This window comes from Peromyscus californicus, unplaced genomic scaffold (genome assembly GCF_007827085.1).
Source record: "Peromyscus californicus insignis strain IS unplaced genomic scaffold, ASM782708v3 Scaffold_8__1_contigs__length_139910024, whole genome shotgun sequence".
In the NCBI taxonomy this organism is placed as follows: Eukaryota; Metazoa; Chordata; class Mammalia; order Rodentia; family Cricetidae; genus Peromyscus; species Peromyscus californicus.
Window position 1 is genome coordinate 119,834,454 of NW_026294606.1, and position 26,186 is coordinate 119,860,639.

The 26,186-nt window shown below is 47.9% G+C and overlaps 1 long non-coding RNA gene across 1 annotated transcript; it reads right to left on the reverse strand.

Moving 5' to 3' along the window:
- Positions 1-17,128: 17,128 nt before the first annotated feature.
- Positions 17,129-25,403, reverse strand: LOC128104112 (uncharacterized). The gene is made up of 2 exons (XR_008215880.1): positions 24,475-25,403; positions 17,129-20,156 (listed from the first exon to the last, which is right to left on the reverse strand). It is a non-coding gene; the product is annotated as an uncharacterized LOC128104112 (long non-coding RNA).
- Between the last annotated feature and the right edge of the window lie 783 nt (positions 25,404-26,186).

The following is a 26,186-nucleotide window of genomic DNA, read 5'->3' on the forward strand; positions in this document are numbered from 1 at the left end:
TAGACTGTTAGGCAGCCTCACTCCAGCCTGGCCCCTGAGAGGAAATCGAAGTGAATGCAGTCCCTTGGCAGAGCCGGGCAGGACAACCTATCAGTCCCGGGTCCTCAGCCAGCCTGGCGTTCACTGGCCAGCCTAGGCCAGGCTGGCTCCTCTTATTCTTTGATGTAGTAATGTCGCCATCCTCCTGTTTACTGACGTGTTAGGAGGAATAGTCACGATCCTGGAACCCAAATGCAGATTCATCACCAGGCTCAAACTGTTCTGGAAAGTCTGTAACCTGGGAATTTTATGTGTGTCTGAAATGACAAGGACATCAGGGCCTGATCATTCCCTGTGCTGCTAAAGGAAGGGTCACTTCCTTGCACTTGACATTTCAAGATGTTTACATTTACCCAGAAGGGGAGGGACTGGAGAGAAAAGATTCTGAGGAGGCAAAAGGGAGAGAGAAGATAATAAAGGTGCAGTTGGTGGAAAGGGTGCATGTCTCGACGCTTGTTCTCTGGGCTTTGTTTGGCCTCTCAAGCATTTTGGCTCTGTGTCTTTTGAATAAACAGCCTCCTGATTAAAGCAGACTGACTGAGCCTTGGGGTGAAGCAGATGCAGCCTAGAGAGATGCTGCAGATGCTACACTTCCCAAAAAACCCAGACGCCCAAGGAGGAGGAATACTTGCACTCCATAGTAGTAAATTCAGGATGCTTGTCTCCTCTTCCCAGAGTTCCGGGCTCCTACCTCCAACCTTCCTCAAAAGCCCCTGGGAATGGTGGGCGATTGCCTTGGGTTTGCTATGGTCGAGGCAGAAACTTATTTTCTTATAGAGATGCTCTACCTGGCATCAGGCTGCAAGCCACAGGCAACTCTCCACGTGCATTACACCGGAAATATGCAGCTCGTAGATGCACCCTGTCCTGAGAAGCCCAGTCTCCATCGGGGCTGCTTTCCAGAGTCCCTGCCAGGAGACTGATTACTCTGATTTATTCAACCACTTCCACTGTGGTGAGCAGTAGCCTTCTTTCCCCCTTGCTTTGTTTACGAAAATACGCATCAACTTACTAGATGTCTTCTTGCTATAATTGGATTTAATTCATTATCTCCCCTTTCAATAAAATCACAGGAAAACACGGGGATGTAAATGTGCAGGCTAATTGCTTATGGAAATTCAGGGGCCGTAGTTGGTATAAATTTACCCCTCATGAGAAAGACACAGTTGTGTTATTATCATAGCATTTTACAACAATATGTAATTATAGAGAGAAGCAGGTATAATTAACAAGCCTTTCCACAAAGCAGGTAACATTCCTGGTTAAATATTTACAGCTACACAAACAGCCAGTAATAATGAGTTTTCTCAGCCACACATTACAGAGCATCCAACAAATATCCACCAAGTGGTCATTATCACTCCAGCAAGCACGGCTTTGCCTTCTTGCCTGCAAGGATGCTTCTGCAGAGTCGGCAGGACAGGAATCCAGGCTGACGTGCCTTGCTGCCTTGCAGTAGTAAGGAAAACAAGTATGGAAGTGTTCTCCTTCTGCAGAGAGCCGCAATTAAAGCTGCATATTTAGAGATTCAGAGATGACATCAGCCAAGTGTCCTGCACTTGGGAGGCGACAAAACGTGCATCTCTTTCTTTCTTGCCTTCTTTCTTTCTTTTTCTCTTTCCTTTCCTTTCTTCCCCACTTTGCTATCCAAAGGAAACCCACAGCAAACTGCCAAAATACTGAAAGCTGCCGGCAGCACAAGCAACCGCCAAACAGCCCACCGAGGGTCACCCAGTTCTGCAGCTGTTGCACAAAATAAAATCAATGCAGCCCACTCTGGGCAAACACCCTCTGTGGCTCTTTATTACCAAATGATATGAACTTTGACCCAACCTGAACAAAATTTAATATTTTCTCCCAAATATTTAAAAAATTCATTCTGGGGCTCGTGCGGAGTCAGAGAGTCTGCGAGCTGTAATTTGACATCTGAATTATTCTGAGGTTAATACGGAAAGCTATTCACAAGCTTATTTGGAGATGTGTCAATCAAGATATCACTTGTGCAGAGAAGATGGACTTGGGCTTAGGAGAGCAGATAGCTTTCAGGGAAGCACAAAATAAAAGGAAGGCGGGCTCTGATGAATGTGTTACGTCTTCATTCCCCACAATGACATTTTTCTTTTCCTGAAAGAGCCAAGAGAGCCTGTCTCAGGGACGTGCCTTTTCCACACCTGCAAAAACATCTTAACGTTTATTAAAAATGATAACCATAAACAATAAACATGGTGTCAATACTCGCCTCTGTTAATTTCAACACTGATTAAGATTTTAAGCAACGCTTCTAAATTAGACTGTCAGGCTGCCGTCCTCAAGGCTGGGTCAGGGTTCTGATCCGGAGCAGGGTTGCTGGAGCAAGCAGTCTTTCCTGGTTTGACAGTGAGCTGGGCTGGCGCTGCCGATCGTCCGTTCATTCATTTCTGCAGAGTTGGGGGTGATTCAATTAGCCCTGATTGTCCGCGAGCCGCATCCCAAAATAAAATGGCTGGCTCTGATAGCCTCTCTCTTACATATTTCCCAGCTGACAAATAGCAATGTTAATTACCCATTGTTATGATCTGAAAAGACATTCGCATTTTAATTATGCAAATTCGGAGCCATTTTGTTCAGATAAGCAAAAACTAAGCAGTCTAGTTTGTCCAAGGGTGGCTGCATCCCTGTTTGGAATCTCCCCATTAACTTGACTATAGTATGTGTGATCTGTCATGCAAGAGTGGACTTCACCTTCAGGCATGTCAGGAGTAACTTCTTTCTCAAAAGACAAAGAATAAGACATCGTCTTTGACATTCTGTTTCTCTGAGCATCATTCATGGAAAGCTGTGATGGCCAGTTTGCTTGGCTGTGGCTGCTATCTTGGGGGTGCCTATGATAAATGACTGGGTGATCAGCAAACACTGGCATTCATACCTGGGAGAACCAAAGACTCGCCAAACATAAATCATAGCATGCATCTCCCACAGATTCTCCAAATATGTTGGAAGCATTTTCTGCTACCGAAGCTCTATTTAGAAAAATCCTATAAACTGAAAAAATAAAATCAAAATTATCTTCCAAAGCTTTGGAGTAGAGAATTGGCATGTGGAGGAGAGCCTTGGGGACACGTTCTCTTCATTGTTTGCCTTTGCACATGACAGTCTGGCTGGTCTTCCAGGGATTACTGTGTCTCTGTCTTCCATCTTGATGTGGGAACACTGGGATTATAGACGTGTGATACTCTATCTGGCTTCATGTGGGGACTGTCTCCTCTTCATTGCTAATTGATGCCCACTATGGGCAGCACCACTTTCTAGGCCAGACCCCAAAGTGTTTAAGAGTGAAAAAAGTTCACTGGGTATAAGCAGCAAGCAGGCGGCACAGGTGCATTCACGTCTCTCTGCTCTTGACCATGGTCATGATGTGACAGCTGTTTGAGCTCTGGCCTTGACTTCCCTAAAGTGATGGACTGTGACATGGACTTGTGAGCCAAGTAAAACTTCTCCCCTGTTTTGCTTTTTGATCAAGGTGTGTTATCACAGCAACAGAATTGAAATGAAGACATGTTGCTACAAAGAAATTGTTTAATTGCATATGTGTGGCCACATTGTATGTGTTAGGGAGTGCCTATCAAGACCTATGATACCATAGGTGCTGATGTGTTTACAATGCATTGATAATGAGAATGGACAAACTCACTTCCACAAAGATGGTTTAACATACAAATCAGGTCTTGTTTCTCTGTTCTTTAAAAACCTCTCAGAAGCTGCCAGATGGAATTCAAGGTCTTTATCTATTTCTGGATTCTGCTGCTGGCTCCTTCTGTGGCTCTGTCAGCCACCGAGTTCTGTGCACCAGTCAGTTGGAAGTGCCGGTGGTTCTCAGCTATGTCATGACCTCTTAACCTTCATGTCTTGGCCTATGCTGTTCCTTCTACCTGGATCTACCCTTCCCTCACCTCTCAGCTCACCCCCGTGACTTCTTCTATTTAAGTTCTCCAGGAAGCCAACCCGAGACCCTTGGGCTGGAATCGGGGGACCCACTGAATCATGGGCCATTTGTTCATTCATCCACTGTACCACTCAGTCACGAGATCCAATAATAAGCAAGCTCCCTGCTCAGACCACACCCTCTATCCCCCCACCCCACCCGGCTTCAGAGGCTTCTGTATGATATTTGCATTTTTATAGACGACAAAACACTGTGCACCCCAATGCTCCAGGTCACACAGGAAAGCATCCCCCCGCAGCTGGGCTCTTTCACCAAAACAGCCACCTGTGTGCTGGACCCATCTTCTCCCTTCCTGCCTGTCCCGGGGGAGATGGGTTGGCTCAGCCATAGAGTTACTAGTTAGGCCAGGCATTTGCTCAGGGATCACGAGCCCTTCAGTACAGAATTACCTTGTGTCCAAAGCCATCAGCACTGGGAACAGCCTGCCAAATATTTGCTGAGAGCCCCTAACCTTTACCTTCCCTCTCACAGCCCCACAGGGATGCCAGATGAGCTGGGCGGTGGCAGGTGAGTGGCAGGTCAAGGCTCTTCCCCTCCTTCTTTCTCCCCACAGTTCTCTCTGGTATGAAGGCTTGGTTGCAAGGCCAGCAGCGCCTTACCTAGTCACTCTTCATATTAAGTAGGGGGCCTGCGATGCTTTCCATGTTGACTCTGCTAACACCGTTAATGCTCTGGCGTCATCACTTTAATTTGTGCTCCTGAAGCAAACTGCTGTCATTGGAGCCCCGGCGGGAGGATATTGCTCACATTGAAGATCAGGATGAAGAAACAGCAGCCCGACTTTCAGCAGCACTGCCAGAGATGGCTGCCCCCAGCAGAGAGTTCCAGGAACACCAGCCGGAGACTGAGCATTTGGAAAGAGACCCAGGGATGGGGGGAGGGGCCTCTCCTCAACCCCACTGACAAGATAATCGCTCAAATAGTCCACAAGACTTGCACAAAGCTGTCAGCAACATCGCATCCTCCCGACAGGCAAAGCCCAGGACACTGGGCACAGGGTCAATGTTAACCAAGTGGCAATGGGCTGAATGAGGAGCTGAGCAGAGCCTCAGAAAGTTGCCAGCCCTCTGCCCAGCCTGCCTGTAACTTGAGTATGGAAAGAAAGAAAAGAGTCTTCTCCTGTGGTGGGCATGGGGCAGGGGAACTCTGAAAGACAGAGACAATACCTGTATGCCTGTCAAATGAATGTAAGAGCCCCAACAAACAGCCTTGTGACCCCTATGTGGCTGGGGACAGGTTTGCTGGACGTAAAATGTGATATCCAGTGAAATGTGATATCAGTTAAATTTGAATTTCAAAGAAACAATATTGTCATGACTGGATAGTATTCTATTGCATGGGTCTACCAAACTTTGTTTATTGATTTATCTGCTGTTGGGCAGGCACAAGAGTTGTTTTAATCCATTGACCTCTATGTATTGAGCTGGGGTGAACGTGAGTGTGCATGGCTTTGTTTGGAACACTGTGTTCAATAATATCTCTGAATATATACCGAAGAGTGGAGCTGATGAGTCTCATGGTATTTCCATGCTCAATTTCCCAAGGAGTTACCAAGTTGGTCTCCACAGGGGCCATCTCATTTGATCTTCTTACAAAAGGTCCCAACCCCTTGAGGGTTTACAGATCTTAGAAAGTGATGTTAAGAGACAAATAGAAAATATATAAATAAGGCTGTAATGTGACCAAGGCACAGATAATGGACGGTAACAGACAAAGAGGCATCAGAGATGGTATCCAGGATTCCATGAAGTGGGTCTGTTTGTGAGCTGACCATGAGCTGGGTTTGGGGCATGTTGATATTTGTGGAATGCTCACCCACCGTATCTGGAGCTCTGGTCTCCAAGTCACCTCCATTGCCTCATCTGTCCCCACCAGTCTGCGGGATGCTATTCATGGAGATCAGTTACTTCCCCAGGTCTCACAGATGGACATGTGGCACATCTAGGATTTGAACACAGACCTCGGGGACAGTGGCCCCATGGCACCCTCATCTGACAGTGACCTTCAGGAAAGCATTTCTTATCTCCACACCAGGGGGATGCTGCATATGGACATCATTCTTGGCCTTAAGGGACACTGTAGCTTGCATTTCTATTGGTCCACACAATTCTGAACTACTTAAAGACCTACTAGAACAAGTGGTCTTAGTTAGGTTTCTATTGCTGTGAAGAGACGCCATGACCGGGGCAGCTCTTAGAAAGGAAACATTTAATTGGAGTGGCTTACAGTTTCAGAGGTTTAGTCCATTATTGTCATGGCAGGAAGCAAGGCAGCATGCAGGCAGACATGGCGCTGGAGAAAGAGCTGAGAGTTCTACATCTTTGATCCACAGGCAACAAGAAGTGAACTGTCTCAGTGGGTGTAGCTTGAGCATAGGAGACCTCAAAGCCCACTCCCCACGGTGACACACACACTTTCTCCAATAAGGCCACACTTACTCCAACACAGTGACACCTCCCGTTAGTGCCACTCCCTTTGGGGGCCATTTTCTTTCAAACCACCAAACAAGTGTTCATTTTTATAATCAGAAAAGGGTAGATGCTGGAAGGAAGGAAGGGAGGAAGGAAGGAAGGAAGGAAGGAAGGAGGGCAGGTAACAATAAAATAACCAGCCAAATGGGAAGACCTAGGGGCCATGGACTCTGTGAGATGAGAGAGACCTCCCCCCATAGGAGACATCAGCCAACTGTGGATTATCCAAGGGCGGGGGTGGGGAGCAGACAAGATAAAATGATGTCACACTCCAGCTCATGGCAGGTGAGTGGCAGGTGACTCGGCTCATTACAGCCATGGCAAGAGCCCTGTCCTCACCTCCCGGAAGCTGGAGACGGTCTTTTTGGGAACAAATAAGAGCAAACGAGACACTGAGGGTGGCGCTGGAGCTTTTTGCCACAGCATCCCTGCTGGAGGTGCAGTTGTGTGTCCATGCTCAAGCAAGCAGAGGCGGCTTGAGGACGTCCTTAGGGACGGGAAGGATCCAGGGTCCCCTGGGGTCTTGCTTCCCTGCTGGGCAGGCAGGAGGTGCTCCTATGGACCAATGGGGCCCAGACTTCCCAGGGGTGCTTTAGGAGAACACCCATTTTTAGTGAGCACAACTGAAGTCTCTTCAGGGAGTGGAAAGTGCCTGGAACATATGGGCCGTTACAACACTACCAGGAGAGAGGAGCTTGCATGAGAGAGACAGCTGGACCACCTCAGAGAGCACACAAGTAGGGACTGGTCAAGGGGAACCACCTATTCTAGTAGAAGGCAGTGAACAAACTGCCACTGACTCCCAAGTAGAGATCGCCATCAGTAGAATGAATGAAGAAACACAAGACAGATGAGGCATGATTCCATGTGACAGAGCCAGCATTGTGTGGCACTAGGCTCTGTCCACCCTGCGGGGTTGTGGGGGGCAGTTGAGAGCTGGCAGGAAAGACCCGAATCCTCTACTTCAGAGAAACAGAAGGCACAAAGCCTTGGTTTCGTGTGCTGCAGCGTAAATTACCCCACAGTGCAGCATCACACTAGTCAGGGACCCCCTAAAACTGACCACAAAGCCACAGACCATCTCTATTTCTGCAAGTCTGATGTCCCAGGTTGGATCAGCCTTGCCTCAGGCTCCATGTTGTCAGCAAGAATGGTGTCCACCTCTCGAGGAACCACTACCAAAGTCTCCCAGATGACTGAGGATCACTCCTAGGCTTTCTCCACCTGCAGTTGCTGTTCCTGGGCTCCTGGCCTCTACTGGGGCAGCTGGCCATGAGTTAGTAGCCCTCAAAGCAAGGGAAGAGAAACAGGCAGAGGAAAGCTGTGGTCTAATGGCAGAAGTGACATTCTGTCCATTACTGTATTCTGGGCTGGTGCACAGTACTATAGATGCACCTAATGCCTCTAACTGTACACTTAAAAATGGCTAAAGAGGTTGTGGTAGCTTGAATGTCATTGCTCCCCATAAGCTCATAGGGAGTGGCACTATTAGGAAGTGTGGCTTTGTTGGAGTAGGTATGGCCTTAGAGGAAGTGTGTCACTATGGGGGCGGGCTTTAAGGCCTCCAATGCTCAAGATACATCCAGTGTCTTAGTGCACTTCCTGTTGCCTGTGGGTCAAGATGTAGGACTCTCAGCTACCTCTCCAGCACCATGTCTGCCTACATGCTGCTGTGTCACACCATGATGATAGTGGACTAAACCTCTGAAACTGTAAGCGAGCCACTCCAATTAAAAGTTTTTCTTTATAAGAGTTGCCATGGTCATGGTGTCTCTTCACAGCAACAGAAACCCTAACTAAGACAGAGGTCAATTTTGTCTTATACATATTTTGTTATACACTTTTCAATGATTCCCTAGAGGCCCTGGAGGAATAATTCTAAGGCATCAAAAACCTATGGGCAGAGGCCCTGGGGATCTTAGTGGCTACCCACAACAGACATCTACTGAGCACCTGCTGTGTGCCGGGAAGTGTTCTGGACTTCTGGACAGAACAGCGATGCTGATTCCTGCCCCAGGGAACCGAATCACAGAGGATGGTATGACATTGAGAATAAGACAGTGAACAGAAGAGTGCTCGGAAGTGCTGGGAGAGGAAGGAGGCTGTAGTGTTTAGTGTGGTGAATACGGCAAGCCTCATCCTCCATCAGAGTGATGAACTAAACTTCGGAATGGAGAGCAAGGTTTATACAGTAACGTGATATGGGAAGGAATGCTTGAAGAAGGCAGGCGCATCCTAAAAGAGGCAAGGCTGGCGAAGAAGGTCTGCAGCTGAGTGAAGGCAGGTGCAAAGGGCCTGGGGTGGACGAGAGGGATGCAAGAGACCCATGGGGTAGTCCCATGTTCTCAGTATGCCCAAACAGGAAAAGAAACAGGAGACTGGGCAGGTCATGCAAGGCCCACCCAACCAGCTCTCAGCTGAGATCCAGGATCTGTTGCCCCATGAAGAAGAGACCATGAGGAGAAAGGCCGAGGAGGGCATCAGGAGCCTCAGCCAAAGGCTGCTGTGGTTACTGATCCTGAAGGTGTGAGACAGACGACAAGGTTCCAGTGAAGATGTACTCAGGGAGATGCAGGAAAATGACTGGCCGGGGAGTGTATTTGAGGGATAAGGCGATATAATTTGTAAACACATGGGCAGTGGAGAGAAAGAAATGGAGGCCCCCTTGAGGTGGTCTTCAACTACTGTTCAGCCCCATCATCACTTCCTCCAGGAAGCCCCCTGGGACTGTCTCCCCAGGGATTTGCCAGGACCTGCCTCTCTGGAGCCTAGGTGTTCTCTGCAGGTCTTAGCTTGCGGTGATTACATGGGGGACTCTGCCTGTTTGCTCAGTGTTTGAGTCTCGCCCTTGTTCACAGGCACCTGGGGACAGGGAGCATGTCTGGTTTGTATGTCCTTGTCAGCCCAGTGCCCTCTTGTGCCTGAGGTACCACCAGTGGTCAGACACTGGGTTGAATGACTCCTGTGTCCCTGAGAGCGATGCCTCTGGCCCAGGCAGCTGGCAGGTCTTGGCTGAGGAAGGCACATCTTAGATCCCATGGAGACTGAGTCCCTCTGCTGGGAAGATACTTTCTCCTTAGACAGAGTAAGCCTCTCACGCTGGCTCCTCTCAGGCCAGGTGTCTCTCCAGGCGTGCCAGGGCCCTTGTCCGGCCACCTTGTTCCTCCATGTCCTGCCCTGGGCTTGGCCTCAACACAGGTACATTGTTTTTCTTGCTCTGTACAGAGGTTGGGGAGGGCTGGGAAGCTGGAGGCCCTGGCAGGGCTGAGGGCCCGTGCCTCTCATAATGGAGGTCAAACAAAATGAAAACCCACCTCCCCTGCCCCGTCATCTGAATTCCTACATTGGCTATGACATGGCTAAGGGGGAAATATTGGATTTATTTTTATGAGTTAGTCATAACCCTAAGGCCCTTAAGAGGGACTGTGCGAAGTGAATCCATCAGAAGGTTGAGAAGGTCACAGCTAACTTGTAAAAATAAATCCAATATTTTTCACTCTGTCTTATTAGATTTATTTGATGCAGACATCCAAGAGGGTTTTTTTTTCTTCTCTCCCTCTCTCTTTTTTAATGGTCATTTTTAGTGCTATTTAGAGTTTACCTTCCCAGCCTCAACCAAACACCCTGGCCATCATGATCATCTGGCCCCAAGGCATTTTCTTGAATTTTTGTTCATTTTATTTATTTTTTTAATTTTTTGAAACAAGTATCCAGGGGTCCTCATATCTCCTGTCCAATGTTTTCCCTCTACTGGAGTTAGCACCAGTGTGGATGGTCTGAGGCCAAGTGTGGAAATTGGAAATAGGTGAGAACATTAATGGGCGGTACTGTTGACAGAGTCAAAAGGTCAAGCCAGGTCTGTAATCCTAGCATGCAGGAAGCAGAAGTATAAGGATTCCGAGTTCCGGGCTAGCCTGGACTACATAGAGAGACCCTGCCTCAAAACAAATCACTTTTTAATACCTGGAAAACAAACAAACAAACAAACACTGTGGTGTGGGATCAAATGTCTCTATAGTCCACACCCAGGAAGCAAAGGATGCTTCCTGCACTCTGTCTCAAGTTCTTCAGATCCAAGCTCCCAGTCAGCATCTCTTGATGAGAATGAGCGTGGGCCACACAAGAGATTGAGGGGGAAACTGCCGGGAGATGACGAAAGTCCTTCCCTGCTCTGGAGGGACTTACTCAAGTCAGCTCCCTGGTCTCTCCTTCCCGGTGGTCTACGCTTGCAAGGTCTCCCTTAACTGTACCTGGTGCATGCCCTTCTGTGGGAGATTGCTCAGGCCTCCATAGTAAATATCACAGACAAGTGGCTTACACAGCAGAGGAGTATTTTCTCACGATCCTGCAGGTGGCAGGCCCAAGATAAAGGTGTCACCAGGGTTGGCTTCTGAGGCTGCATTAGTCAACTTCTGCCACTTTGAAACACCTGAGGTAATCAATGTCAAAAGTGGACAGCTTTGCAGGGCAGTGGTGGTTTACGTCTTTCATCCAGCACTTGGGAGGCAGAGGCAGGGGGAATCTCTGTGAGTCTGAGGCCAGCCTGGTCTACAAAGCAAGTTCCAGGACAGTCAGTACTACACAGAGAAATCCTGTCTTAAAAAAAAAAATAAATAAAAATAAAAGAGTGGACAGCCTTGTCTAAGAGCTGGGGACATTTACCCATGGACTCTTGGCCCCCTTGCTTTTGGGCAAGACTGTCTATCGTGGCAGAGAGAGAATTAGTTCCTGGTCAGCAATTCAGTTACCCCACACCCAGAAGGCAAGGATGGTGGGGGTGGGGTGGGGATTCCCACAATTCCCTTCAAGAGCTTGTCCTCAGTGTTCTAAAATCTTCCACTATGCCCTGTCCCTTCAAAGTTCCCTTACCTCCTCATAGTGTCATGGAAAGGGAACAAGGCCTTCAGCACATGGGCCTTTGGGGGACATAGGCGATCTAAACTACAGCAAAGGTCTCTCTCCTCACTTGCAGATGGCCATCTTCCCAGGGTGTCCCCACATGCTCTCTTGGTGTCTAAATGCCTCCTTCTTAGGATCGGCTTTAGTGACATTGGACAGGTACCACCTAAAGGCCTCTAACTCTTCCTTTGGTATAGATGTTATCTCCAGGCACAGTTACACCAGAGCACTCGGGGTTAGCGCTCCATGAATTTGAAGGACACAATGCAGTCCATTAGTCCCTCAGGTTAGACATCAAGCCTTTTACTAGAAGGAGGGCCTTCCTCAAATGTCTCTTCTGCCACTCCAGAGCTCCCATGCTGCTTGGAGCAGAAGGGTCTGCAAAGGTTTGCCACGTTAGCCCTTCCCAACAAGAATGTGACACATGCAAGGGAGCTGTCTGGGAGGGGTGTACTTGTCAAGTGCCCGGCATTCACATGGTCATCATGTGACCATCTCTCAGGCCACCTCTCTTTTCCACTTGGAGCAGGAAAAGAAAGAATGAGGTGGGTGGGGATTTTAACCTACCATTATTCCTGGTGGAAACATTGATGATCCCTATGTTTTGCTGTTTGGACCTCTCTGAAATTTCAAATCACGTGTGCTTTCCAAAAGCTATTCGTCTGCCTGGACTGTCCAGAGCTGCTCTTTAGGGAGTGACAGATACCTAATGTGGCCAAGCCAATCCCACTGAGTTATGTGTGTCCCTTCTCACCTGTGGGGAATGAGGACAACTCAGGCAGCTCACAACGGTCCTGCCTGTCAATCCCAGCTCTGCCCCCCAGAAGGTGCAATGAGGTTGCAGGACACAGCCACGTGAGAAACTTCTGTGAGAAGTTCATGTTGGGTGGGACCCAGTGCTTCAAAGTCTTACCCTTTGCCAGCATCCCTTGCTCTTAGAACTAGGTGTTTTCGTGACCCAAGGAAGCTGCTCTCACACTTGAAGGCACTGGAAGACATCAAGCTGGGTGTGGTGGCACATGCCCATGTCCCAGCTCCCAAGAGGCTGAGGTGAGAATTCAGTAGCTCAAAGCCAGCCTGGGCTACGTGATGAGACTTTGTCTCCAAAAAGAAAAAAATAAAATAAAAGCTCTCTCCTGAGACTTAATGGACATTTTTCAGGGAAGAGACCTCAGGAATGGCAGGTTTCTTTTGCCCATTATCTTTCCATATCTTATAACAAGGACACATACACACAGAGAGAGGGAGAGGGAAAGAGAGGAAGAGTGTGTGTTTTCAACAGATACATGCAAAAACCACTGTTTCAAAGGTGAGATACATTTGAGAAATACCAAATAAAAGCCAAAGTTCGGGTTTTCTAATTTGGACCTTTTGGAGACTAGTAAACTAGCAAGTTTGGAAAGTGTCTAGAAGGGGACTTCGGTCACCCAGCAGTCCAAGGCCAAGCTGCTGCGGTCACCCAGCACTCTGAGGCCAGGCTGTTGCAGAGTTTTACACCTTTAAAAGTGCCCCCATGCTGAGCTGAAGCAAGACACAGACCAGAAGGGGAAGGACATGAGTCTGAGGTCAGCGGCATTTGGCGAAACTGGAGATGCAGTTGCAACTCAGAATGGGTGGAATTTTTGAGAGGTAATGTCTTTGAAGCCCCTTTGAGGGAAATGTTGGTGGAATGTGCTGTCTCTAGAAGGTTCTGATTCACTATGTTGTGGTGACATCAAGGATGGAATAGACGAGGATGTTTAAACAAACAAACAGTAATGCCTTGGAAGGAAGTGACTTGTGTGGGTTTGTCATGAAGTCCCAGTAGATGTCTGAGGCAGATCCATATCTATGGGACAGGATCAAGCAGCCGGTGTAGAAGGGCCAGGAAGAAGAGAATCCGGGAGAGCTACACAGGTGAGCAGGGAGTGTAGAGTCAGGAATGTCCTGAGGACAGGTGACAGCCAGGGCCGACCCTACTCTGTGATGCCATCAAATGAACACTAACTAATTATCTGGCAGCTAGGTCCATTCTCATCCCGGGTAAAATGGAGACAGACAGAGGGACTCAGAGAAGCAACGGCTTCCACCGCTCGGAGCTTCAATTTAGCTTTCCTTTGGACGTGCCGCCGCCATGATGCGCACCCAACAAGTGCAATTTAACTCAGGAAACTCAGCTTCCAATAATTCCCCGCTAGGTTTCCGTCTGTGAAAGAGTAAATAACGCTAGCGCTACAAACGCTGGGAGCAAAATCTCCAATAACAGCGCTATGCTTATGAGAACTTCCCCAATTTTCTTCTGTCTCCACCGCTTCTCTCCCGACTTGGGTCTGTATCAGATTTTTTTCCCCCTTTATTGAACATCTGCCTTGGGAGCCACTGTCACAAAAAGTAATAAACACATCAATCCAAAAGAAAAAGAGGATTGCGCAGTCCAAACTACTTAACCAATCAAATTGGCAGCCAGGGGGATGAGATGGAGGGGTGAGAGCCGAGAGAGACCCGTTTCCTGGAGAATTTTCTAATAATGGTACCTCCCCATCGAGGAAGAGCGCCCACGCTGCACTCAGTTCCCAATAAGTTAATTACAGCTTCTATCACTAATTACAGATTTCAACCTTTGTTGTGATTCTCAGCCCTGGGATTAATTTGTAAATCTTTCACTCAGCCAAACCCTGACAGTTCCTGTTTCCTCTCTGCGTCCTCCAAAATAGAAGAAACAGGGGGAATAAAACCTGTCTTGGATCAAAAATCATTTTTTTTCCTTAAAAAATGAGCCCAGACAATAATAATGCCTTCCCAATTTATTACTAATGGAGTCTGCAAGCATGTATCAAAGACAGAGATCATTTTGTTCACTGTCCCTGATGGTCCCCACCCCCAAAGAACAACAACTAAAAATTATGCCTGAAAGGAAAAACAAAGCAATTTATGTTTCCCAGTGATCTTCCCAGAAACAGCCCAGGATTGCTTGTATAGCGAGCACACAAAATCAAATCTTTCCCTGCTGCTAAAAAAAAAAAAAATCCTATTACAAATTACATTTAACTCAGGTGTGTATAGTTTGCCAGTTTTTATCCAATTGTAAATTAGACCAGGGTTGCCTGTTGGGAGGGAAAAGTAGCTTTTGAAACATGTCTTATTGACTGGGTGTAAATTACCTGCAGCAGATTTGTGAAGCAAATTCGAAGCAAGCATGCCTCCCGGCAACACTGTATTGATTGGGCATTGATATTCAGCTGATTTTAAGGTGAAAAATAAATATTGTTTTAGCAGCAAATTAATTAACAAAATCATTGCACACACGGTAAGAATATTGTGTTGTTTAATACAGGGATTTAAGCTTTGAAAAAAAAACAATTATCTGAGAAATGTTCGGTTTCGCATGTAGATTAATTACCTTTATTACTAGGAGTCTCTGTGAGAATTCACAGAAAGCAGTATGATGTCTGTGGGCACCTGTTCAGTTTTCTTCAGGCTCTGGAAATGAGGGCTTCACTCCTAACTGAAGGAAGCAACTGCTCAGCACTGGCCAGGATTAAGCTGTGCTGTTTTTATCAGAGTCCTTGAGGGACAGTTGGAAGCCGAGTCGGGGCGGGGGGAGGGGGGGAACCTATCTGCCCAACCAATTGTGGCTTCATGCCATCCACCATGTGACCTTGCCCAAGATGGTTTCACTGTTCCCATTCACTTTCTTAACAGATCAGCTCACTTTGAAACCATGGTGTGGTGGTAAATGTTTAGAAATCAGCTCTAGAAAGAGTACTGTATTGAAGTAGGTACCAACTGCCGTGGTGTAAATACTCCTTAAATAAATAAATAAATAAATTTAAGGAAAAAAAAAAAGCCGGGCGGTGGTGGTGCATGATTTTAATCCCAGCACTCGGGAGGCAGAGACAGGATCTCTGTGAGTTCAAAGCCAGCCTGGTCTACAAAGTGAATTCCAGGACTGTTATACAGAGAAACCCTGTCTCAGAACAAATAAATAAATAAATAAATATAAAGTAAACACTCCTACCATATCTTATCTCAAGCTCCCAGCTTGACTTTCCAGATTGCACTGTTAAAAGAGATGACTGAGCCACCTCAGCTCAGCTCCACCTGACCTTGACCCTTTCACAGTTTCAGAATCCCACAAGTCTAGGAATTAAAATGTAAATGCACATAGACAGGAAGAGACCCATACCTGTCTTTCTGTGAACTCAGAAGTCATTTCAGAACCTTCAAGGATAGTAGGGATGTTTATTTTGTTTAAAAAATTTTTTAAGAATTGTTTATTTTCTGTGTAGGAGTGTTTTGACTGTGTGTGTACTACGCTCATTGAATCCCCTGGAACTGGAATTATGAACAGTTCTGAGCTGTCACATGGGTGCTGGGAATCAAACCCTGGCCTTTGCAGAAACAGGTGCTCTTAAGTACTGAGCCACCTCTCCAGCCTGGTTAACGGGGTTTTAATGGTGGATATCATTTTTATTTTCTCATTAATAATAGGACCAGAATGTCCAGCTGTTTCTTAGTTTGATGTTTCTTTGAGGCGGGGGCTGGCAAGGCAGCAGATAGCCATGAGGAGAAGATGTCTGTACCGGGTTCCAGAAAGGCTCTCATGAACTGACAGAAAAGGAAGCCTTCAGCCTTGCTGTAAAAGCAGTGTGTGCATTGAAAAAAAAAAAAAAAAAAAAAAAAGGAAAATTCAGGAAATCAAAGTGGGTGAAAATGTTCGCCTCTCAATAATCACCTCCTCCCAGATGAGGATATCACTCTGCTACTGTCTGTCTCCCCTGTCTTACACACACTTTCACACACATATATGTACATAGGGCTGTTATGTTGAGCGTGTGCATCCATGTGTTTGTGTAGATTTTTGTGGGGTTAAACTCAAGGCGTTTGGCATGTTAGGCAAGCACTCTACCACTGAGATATACATATACATATACATAGCCCTCTATTATTTTTATAGGAAAAATAGATCAGGCAATGTTTTGTGATTCTTAAACAATAAAAATAATACCATGCCATCTAATACACCTGCATTAATCTTGAGGACTGCATAACCATGCATTAATTGATCTATGCTTTATTTGGGGACCTCTAGATTGTTTGGGGTAAATGGAAGATAACTGCACCATATACTCACTTTTATCTATAGCCAGTTATTGCTGGTAAATCATTATAAGAACCATAGTTGCAGATTCTGCTAATATACTTAGCTTAAAAAAAGAAGAAGAAACAAAACAAAGAAACCTCATCATCAAAGCCTGTTGTTAGTGTCTATGTGCTGATTGAACAACACTACATGATTTTTTTTTTCCTGTAAGGCAATAAAAACCCGTGCAGATTTGGGTGTTGTCTTGTAGGACAAACACCACTGCTCCTCACAGTATGATCTGTGGGTCCAGGGGACCCAATCATGTTCCCTCACCCAGGAAGTAAGGGGAGGGACTCACAGGATCCCCTAAAAGTGACCCTGTTCAGATGGAGCTAAAAGATGTGCAGATGGGGCCTCAGGCATGTAAGGAGCCCTTGTAGGTCAGAGGCCAGGAGATTTGGAGGCCACAGAAAACATTCTCACCATATGGACTTTTCTCCAAGAAGCGGCAGCTGGAGGCAGTGTCTGATTTGCTTTTTTCAATACCGTCCAAGGGGCCATTGACTCCAGAAGCTGAAGTGAGCAGCGTGAGAAAGAAGCAGCCGAGGTAAGGGGAGAGTGAGTGGAGAGAAAACGCCACCGATTGATTAAAAACTCATACGAACAGCAGGGTGGGGACTGCAGAAAATCAATTTAATGAGGGAAAGAGACAAATTCAAGACATTTTCCATTATACACATGGGAAGCTTTGATAGATACTGATTTACAGTATCAGAGAAAAACAATCCAAGGCACATCTGAAAAACTCAAAGGTTGCCACTAACGGAACAAGAGTGGGAAATGTACTAATTATTTTTAATGAAAGCAAGGCAGTCAACATAAGTCATACAACAAAAGGGAATGAGGAGAATCAAATAAGCCTAAAGTACAAACAAACAGAAAAACCAAACATTACCGGCACCATCTATAAACAGATCAAACCCCTAAATCGAAAGCCTTGCAGATAGGTGGACACTATTCTCAGACTGGGCCAAAAGATAGTCCAGGAGTGTCGGTACTGACTTATGACCCCAGCATCTGGAAGGCTGAGATAGGAGGGCCGTGAGTTCAGGCCAGCCTGGGCTACATAGCTAGATGCTGTGTCAGAAAATGAAAACAAATTATTGCCATTTAAATAGCCCCACCACATAAGTATTCCAAGTGTTAAATACTGAGTTATGTAAGGTTGATTCATACATGGTGCGTTCTATTCCCTCTCCAGGAGGAATATATTCTTTAAAACTCGCCACAGAATATTTACATAAAGTATTTTCTTTTAGTCCCAAGGCTGGCCTTAACAACTTTGAAAAGTATCAAACAGCCTCCAGAGAACAGCTTTAAAGTTGACACTAGAGTCCAATTATCTCCCCCAAGTTTGTAGAATTCTCTAGAAAGTTTTGGGATAAAAAAAATCTAAGAGTAAGAGACAGTCTGTAGTTACATTAGAGACCTTAAAATACTTCAATAAACGGTCCCCAAGCTGTAAAGCATTTCTGGAAACTGAGAAAATGGAGGTGAAAGGAGTCCCAGAGTGGTTCTGCCTTACCCTCCTCAGACACGGAGGAACCCCGAGAATAGGAAGACGTCTCGATATCAGAAAAGAAGGGATCGGCAGGTGCGGGCCATGGGAACCAACAGTGCTCAGCCCATTCTCTGTGACCTTCAGCCTGTTCTGTCTGCTGACACAGCAGAAAGGCACCTGGAGAGCCCATGGCGTCCGTCCTGCTCAAAGGAGCTTTCTGTGACCCTGGGGCACTGACCTCCTTGCCTTGAAGACGGTGAATTGCTTAATATCAGTAAAGTTCTGAATTGGGGGCCGGTATAATATTCTACAAAGTGAAATATCAGCTGATAAAGACCCACAGGAAAGTTCTCTCTAAACATCTTTGCAAAGTGAGCATTTGCCGCAGTCCCCACTATTCTGAGAGCTCACCACCGCCCTACTCGGGGCTTATAAACCACAGACTTAGGCTTACTGAGCTGGAGGCTGGAAAGCTCAGGGCACTGGCAGATTTAATGTGATCTTCTTTCTTAGTTCCCAGGCCACAAAAGAGATAGGCAGCTATCTGGAACACGCTAATCCCATTCAAGAGGGCTCCATCTTCTTGATTTAATCATGTCCCAAAGTCACTTTGGGTTGGTGCTGTGTTTTAGCACATGATTTTTAGAGGGACTCATTCAGGCTATAGCACCTGCATGTCTACAGGACTGAGTTCTGGCTCTCTCCTTGTTTTTGCTTTTGAAGTGGGAGGAAGCAAATGTGACCAGAAGCCAAGCCACATCTACACCTTGAAAGGGAGACCCTCACAGTTTTCCAACTTCTCCGCCCCTCTCCACTCTTTCTTGCTGTTGTCTCTCCAGGAAAAAAAAATATTGATGTCTGGTATATTGTTTGAACTGTTTTTCAAATTCCAATTGAGTAAAAATAGTATATCATAACCTCCTACCAAGTGCTTTGAGATATAAACGGCATCACACAAATCCATTTTTCTGGCAGCTATTATACCCACTTAGCAGAAGACCAAGGCACAGAGGAGAAGACCAAGGCACAGAGGAGAAGACCAAGGCACAGAGGAGAAGACCAAGGCACAGAGGAGAAGACCAAGGCACAGAGGTCAGGTGTCTTTCCCAGGGTCTTGGAGTAGCAGAAGGTGCCGACTTGTGTCCGGCCTTCCTGCTCCCTCAGCAATACTGTGAAACCTTAACTGATTCATCAACGAACTTCATGAGGAAAGCGCCTTGGCCAGCTTCACAAGTGCTCAGAAGGTTCTCAAACAATGAACGCGGCTAGTCGGAGCAGCTATTACCCGTGAACTTTGCCGTTGAGAGCCTGCCCTGATCTGTGACTGGTTTTTCTCTCTAATTAAATGGGAGAAGAGTGTGTGTGTGTGGGGGGGAGAGTTTCCTTGGCTCTGTCTAGCCCCTTCCCCTTCAGTCAGCCTCGGAGCCCACTCCTGGGAACCGAGGTGAGAGGGGATGTCACCCTGGCAGCCTATCACTCAAGCAGAGGCAGCCAATGACTTCACTGAAGAAGGGCGCAGATGCAAACGAGGTACCCAGACCTTTCCCATGTGATTTGCTCATGGCTGAGGACAAGGCTCTCTGAACTCCGGAGTTCGTTGGCTTTTTTAAGTCCCAGGCTTGGCACAAAGATTTACGACCCAAGTGTGACCACACTCGCCATCCATCACGATTAGTTACAATAAAATCTCTCTTCGTGTTTTTAAAAGCCCTTCGCGTTACATTCCATTATGCAGTTAACATCTCGCAGATGGTCAGGCCATTGTTCACCCGGGGAACCATTTTTTGATGTCTGAAAACCAAAGCAGGCAATCAGCACTTGACCTTCCCTGAGGCCCTGGAGACCCGAGCCTGGAGCAGAAGAGAGAGAACAAAGAAGGGGCGGGGTGGGGGGGACGGGACCCTGATTTGTCCACAAGAACTTGGCGGTTGGGCTAAAAAGCTGTGGACAGAGAGGATGGGCTCAGGTGATCAGCCTCTTCCTCAAGGGAAGCTAACCCAGATGCTCTCCTGTACCTAGCATACCTGGCCTGTCTCCTGTAAGCATCTGAATTAACTGCACATGAATGCAAGCCTGAGACATGGCGTTCCCAGGGAGTCCTGTTCCCAGCCTTCACGCAGCATCTGATCCACGGTCCTGCTGGGAAAAGGTGAAAGGACAATTATGGACAGGACCAGGCCGGTGAGCCACTCCTCCCACTGCCCACCCAAACCTGGGCTCCACTAGCTGGGTATGGGGACTGACATGGTGGGCTAGGCTCCGCATCCTGCTAAGTTTGGGGTTCGTTGTTTGTGGGGGGCATTCTGTGTGCCCCCCGCCACGGGCAAAGTATGGAGCATTGCCCCTTGACACTTGGCCATGTGATTTTTTTTTTTTAGCCAAAGGCATGTGGCAAGATGCCATGCTTTATGTACCCTCCCAGGATTCTGCTGGGTTTCACTTTGCATTTGATACTTGGGAGAGAGGTTGCTCCCTTGGGGCAGGTCCTGAAACTGAAGACTCCCAAGCAAGTCACAGTGACCCACAGCTGGCGTTGGTGGAAGTGAGCCATTGGTAAACTTCGCTGTAAGCTGTATCTAACTGTGCCTAGTAAGGTCTGAAGAGTTGAGTCAAGAAGAGGGCTGACTAGGTCTTCCCTGACCGATGCTTCTATGCTCTGGACCTTCTCCATGGATAGTATCTTGGTTCCCATGGGGCTCTGTCCCTGTTGCAGTCTCCAGCTGACAATTGTACCCTTGTAGCAGTGGCTATCTGACTGTGTCCTGCTGGTCTTCACCCACAGCTGGACTGTGTGTCCACTGTGAAAACAGATTGCTGCAGTTGGCTCCCCAAAACATTGTGTACCCTAATAAACTTATCTGGGGTCAGAGAACAGAACAGCCACTAGATACTTAGGCTAGAAAATGGTGGCACTCATGCCTTTAATCCTAGCATTCCAGAGGCAGAAATTCATCTGTTCAAGGATACAGCCAGGCATGATGACACACGCCTTTAATCCCAGAAAGCAAGCCTTTAATCCCAGGGAGTGCTGGTAGAAAGCAGAAAGGTATATAAGGCATGAGGACCAGAAACTAGAAGCATTTGGCTGGTTAAGCTTTTAGGCTTCTAGCAGCAGTTCAGCTGAGAGCCATTGGGATGAGGACACAGAAGCTTCCAGTCTGAGGAAACAGAATCAGCTGAGGAATTGGCGAGGTGAGGTGGCTGTGGCTTGTTCTGCTTCTCTGATCTTCTAGCATTCACCCCAATAACTGGTCCCAGGTTTGATTTTATTAATAAGACCTTCTAAGATTCCTGCTACAGTCCCCCAAAGATTCTTATTGAAAGCTGGGTCCCCAGGGCTATGTTGACCCCAGGAGTAGCCTTGGGAAGAACAACTGGATTATGGAGGCTAAAAGCTGTTCATGGATACATCCATCGGAGTTCTAGACTGAGTGGACCATTGAGAGGCACTGAGTACTCTGGGAGGTGGGGCCTGCTGGGAGGAAGTGGTACTCCAGGTGTTCTTTTGAAGACAGACCTTGTTCCCACCATCATCCCACCAGGAGCTGAGCAGCTTTGCTCCAGCACAGGACCAGGAACAGTGGAGCTGGGCAGCATGGGCTGAAATTGTGAGTCAAGATAAACCCTCATCCTTCAAAGTGGCTTGCGTCAGCTCTTCTGCCATAGCAACAGACCGCTGACTAGCACCGATGAAGACACTCCACGCTCACGCTGCCTCTAAGCCGTCTCACAGTTTCTGCCAGAAACCCAAACACCAGCCCTGGGTGACCAGCTCTTCATATCGCTTCTCTGTGCCTCCCTTTTCTCTCTGCCACGTTATGCCCACCTGCCACCTAGGCCCTCACTCTCCTCCTCTGTCTTGTGCCAGAGTTACACCTAGAATGTTCTCCCACAGATCTGACCTGCCCCAGAAGCAGTACAAAGGTTGCTTCCTCAGAGAGGCCTTCACGGTCCACCTACCTTCCCGCCACCCTCCATTTCAGGGCATGGGGGCTCTGGCCACCATGGATGATTATCTTCTCTGTTAGGTTACTTCCTGTCTGTGCCCTCCTCACAAAATGAGTGACAGCTGCTTTCCTTTCATGTGTCCCCAGGGCCTGGTACAGGAGTGCTTGATAGACATTTGTCAAAAAAAAAAAAAAAACTGCCTTTATACACGAATGGATTTGAGTCAACCTTCTTACTTTACGGTTGAAGGGACTGATTCCCAAGGAGTTTGTGCCTGGCCAGGTCCTGAAGGTAGCTAGTGGCTAAGCCTGGAGGGGAACTTGGGTCTGCTGACCCCATTCCAGTGCTTTCCTTGACTGCAGCACACCTCTTTTATTCCACCTCCAGATAGTCTGACTCCCTTTCTTCCTTGTGCCTCTGTTTAACATCCAATAATATCAGAAGCTCCTTCCCGATGTCCACTACACAGCCCCTCGATACAGCTTATGACCCCTTTAACTCAACCTTCGGCCTATGAAGTTCCGGCCGTGTTTCCATTCCCTGCTTATAAAAGGATGATAATGACAACAGCCAGCATTGAAAGGGGATGGAGAGGTAGCTCAGTGGTTAGGTCTTGCAGAAGCCCAGCATTTGTTCCCCAGTCCCCTTGTTTGGATGGCTCACAACGGCCTTCAACTCCAGCTCCAGGGGTTCTGAGGCTCTCTTCTGGCCTCTGTGGGCACTCTCACACATCAACCATGTGCACATTCTCTCTTACACACACACACACACACACACACACACGCACACGCACACGCACACGCACACGCACACGCACACGCACACGCACACGCACACCCCTTAAAAACAGAAGCGCCAGCAATCACTGAGTACTTGCATGTCTGACTCTATTAATCTCCCTGGCCACACAGCAGGCAGGCGCTGTCACCTCCTTCATCTTTTATAGAACAACTGAAGGCCCAGAGTGGTTGGCTAAGTCGTTACCCATGTCACCATCACCAAAATACCTGACTGAAGCAACTGAGGGGTGGAAGGGCCTAGTTTGGTTCCTGGTTTCTGGTATTTCAGTCCACCATGGTGGGAGATCCGATCAGTTCACGCTGGCAGAAGAGAACCTTCGAAGGCCTGTCCCTGGGCCCTATCTCCTGAAGGCTCCACGGCCTCCTCAGGGAGCACTTCCGTCGGGTAAACAAGAGCTCAGAACACGAGCCTGTGTGGGCATTTCAGATTCAAGCACCACAGTGACTCGCTTACCCGAGGCTGCAGAGTGCTTGTTGGCGGTGGTGGTACAGCTGGGAAATGGGGCCAGGCAGCGTGGCTCTGGACCCTGGACACCTTCTGTGTGGTCCTAACCCAGTCAGTAGTCTGGTGGAGTTCCCCCAATAGCACATGCTTATTCAACCAGAAATAGCACCATCAGCCAGTGTCTCGCAAGGAAACAGCTACATTAACAAAACCAAACAGTATCAGTCTCTCATTTTAACAAGGTTCCTATGGAGTCAGGGAGAGAAGCACCATCTCATTTAACAGACGAGGAAACAGACTTTGGAGAATGAAGTCCATTGCAGAACCCCTCGGGAAGAGGATGTGGCGGTTTAGACAGTTCGATTTAAAGACACTCGTCCAGATATTTGAGATCTCTGGATATGATGCAAACTAGTAGTTATAAACACATACGATGGCCATGCACTGTCTGGCACCTAGTAGGCCATCAGATGACAGCTACCACTGCAAGGTGGCTCCACCACTGGGCACAATGGTTCTCTGGACATAGCTGCTGGGTCCAGCTATTAAGCAGATGTGAATTTCAGGGACTCCTGAGGAAAGTATCGATCCGCTAACGACCTGCCTAAATCACTTGAAAGCCGTCTGCAAACAAAACGCCCTTGAGAAATCATCAGTTGTCACTGCTCCTTCACCTCGGTGGCCAGCGGTGTCAGACAGCAAACTTCATTCCCTAATGTGCATCCCCCCACCCTCCACTTCCTCAGCCTCTCAGCGTGCTGGTTAACAGCTCGGGGACAGGATGGTAGCCTTCCCAGGCCTTCCACCGCCCAGCTAAAAAGGAATGGAGCTCTGTGCTGACCCCCAAGAGCTCCAAACCCGATTCATTTTCTCTAGGTCCTTATAAATGAGGAGGAGGCAGAGTGTCTCCCTGCTCACTTTTCAGTCGTGTGATCCATCTTGGAGATGTGGTGGTGCAGCTGGGAGTGTGGCTGACCATTTCAGCACTGAGCTCTCCATCCTTCATCTCCATCCCTCCCTGTCCCTCTCCTTTCCTCGACGATGGCGCAGCCACCAGCTAAATCCCAGGACCCCCGACTAGAAGGCTTTGCCTGGAAAATACTAGAGTTCTCCTCCTCATCTTTATCCATGGCAAATCCATTTCAGCACTGGCTATGCCCAGCCTGCAGGCTGGAAGCTGGTGGGGAGAAAGGATTGCCCAAACAGGTCAAATGATCCCCTGAAGTGACCAGGAAGGCAAAGTCTAATGTTGGGGGAAACTTACCAAGGAACAGACTTTCTCAGGAGTCCAAAGCCAAATCTTTGTTTTTCTGGCAGGTAAGACTTAGTACAGAGAAGGGCACACTATGCGTGCAGATTCCAAGACAGTCCTGGAAGCTGGTTCAGAACTGGAGGCAGGACCTGCCATAGACCAGAGCCGGGTGACAGGAAATTGCTGGTAGCTTGAAGGGTAGAGACAGGTGTAGATACTGAAGCAGGGGCCCAGCCTCCGAGTGAGCATGTGTCCTGGCTTCAGAGGCCCGGGAGGAACCATGGACTTCCAGCCACTGTAAGGCAGGGGCTCGGGGACAAAAGCCATTCTGACTTCTCCAAAGGCTCAGGCTCTGCCGGTCCCCACGATCTAAGGGGTGACACGCTGCCCCAGAGTCTGGAGCTCCATTTGTATTTCACTCTCTGGAGGACCTCGAGCCAGTCAGAGGGCTTTTGAGGATCTCAGTTTCCTTCCTCAAAAGCGGAGCTATTGGACAGTTGATGTTCTAGATCTAGCTCTGAATTCCAGTTTCTGTTCCAAGGTTCCAGAGGAAATGTCCTCTGAGATGGCAGCTTGGTGGCACCTTTCCATTCCTCTGGTCCCCTGTGCTGAGGCATTCTCTGATGACAAAGTATGGTGTGCTTCCCACCGCATCTCCTCTTCCTGCTCAGCCTTGAGTTCAGAGTTAAATTTTCACAGGCCTTGGATTTCCTGGGCAGTGCTCAATGAACTCCTGCAGGAAGGTCCTGGCAGGCACTCTGATGTCCCTGGCTGCCATCTCCAGGCAGCTATGTGGGAGACAACCCATGCTACAAGCTGAGGGTGGAAGGACCCCCAGGGAACCAGGGTACAACATTTCTGAACTCTTGGCAGCTCCATGAGTGGCCTTTGGGACAAAGTCTACTTTGGGAGGTGCCACTTGGTATTCATCCTAAAGTGAGTTACCGCCCCCCCCCCCCCCCCCGCCACCACCACTCCCCCCATCCCCAGCACACACACTGGGAAATGGAGTCATCCAGAATTCCAAGCTACACACCAGACATTTGGGAAAGTTGGCCCATGGCTGGCCTCTGGGGACCAGGGCTCATCTGTGCAGACATTGTTACATTGGCAGCTGACTCTTAGAAAATTTGCCCTCATAAAGAGTCAACAGTGAGGCCTTTGGGCTGGGGACAAGGATAGAGGGGCCTTCAGGAGGTGCCCTCCTCTCTGACAAGATCGTCTAGTTTCTGCTGCAGCCAAGTGGGAGGAGGAGGAACAGGCAGAGGATGGAGGGAACCCGAGTTCCATATGTGCCCTGAGCCACCAGTACACAGGTGGTATGGGAGAGCTATATCAGATTCATTCATCAGGGCTGTTGTCCTTCCGGCAGGGCAGGGACCTAAAAGAAAAAGTGCCTCTCCGTGAGAGGAGACATAACCCCCTAAAGCTAGGGAGGTGTCCAGGAGCAAAGTGAGAAGCAGGAGAAGGGAAGAGGTGAGGGCAGCAGTCTTACTTTGTCTGTGCTGACACACAGCACTGCTGTGGAAGACAGTCACGCTGCCCAACCCCTCAGACCCACAGCTCCAGCACAGCCGCCTCCTAGGAAGGTCCTGTTGTAGAATATTATTTTAAGATGTGTTACATTTGTTTATGCTCTGGAACATTTGTTTCATGATGTAAAGATGTGCTGCATTCTTTTATGTTGCTTTTGTTTAACTCTGTGAAGCTGTGTTACTTTGCCT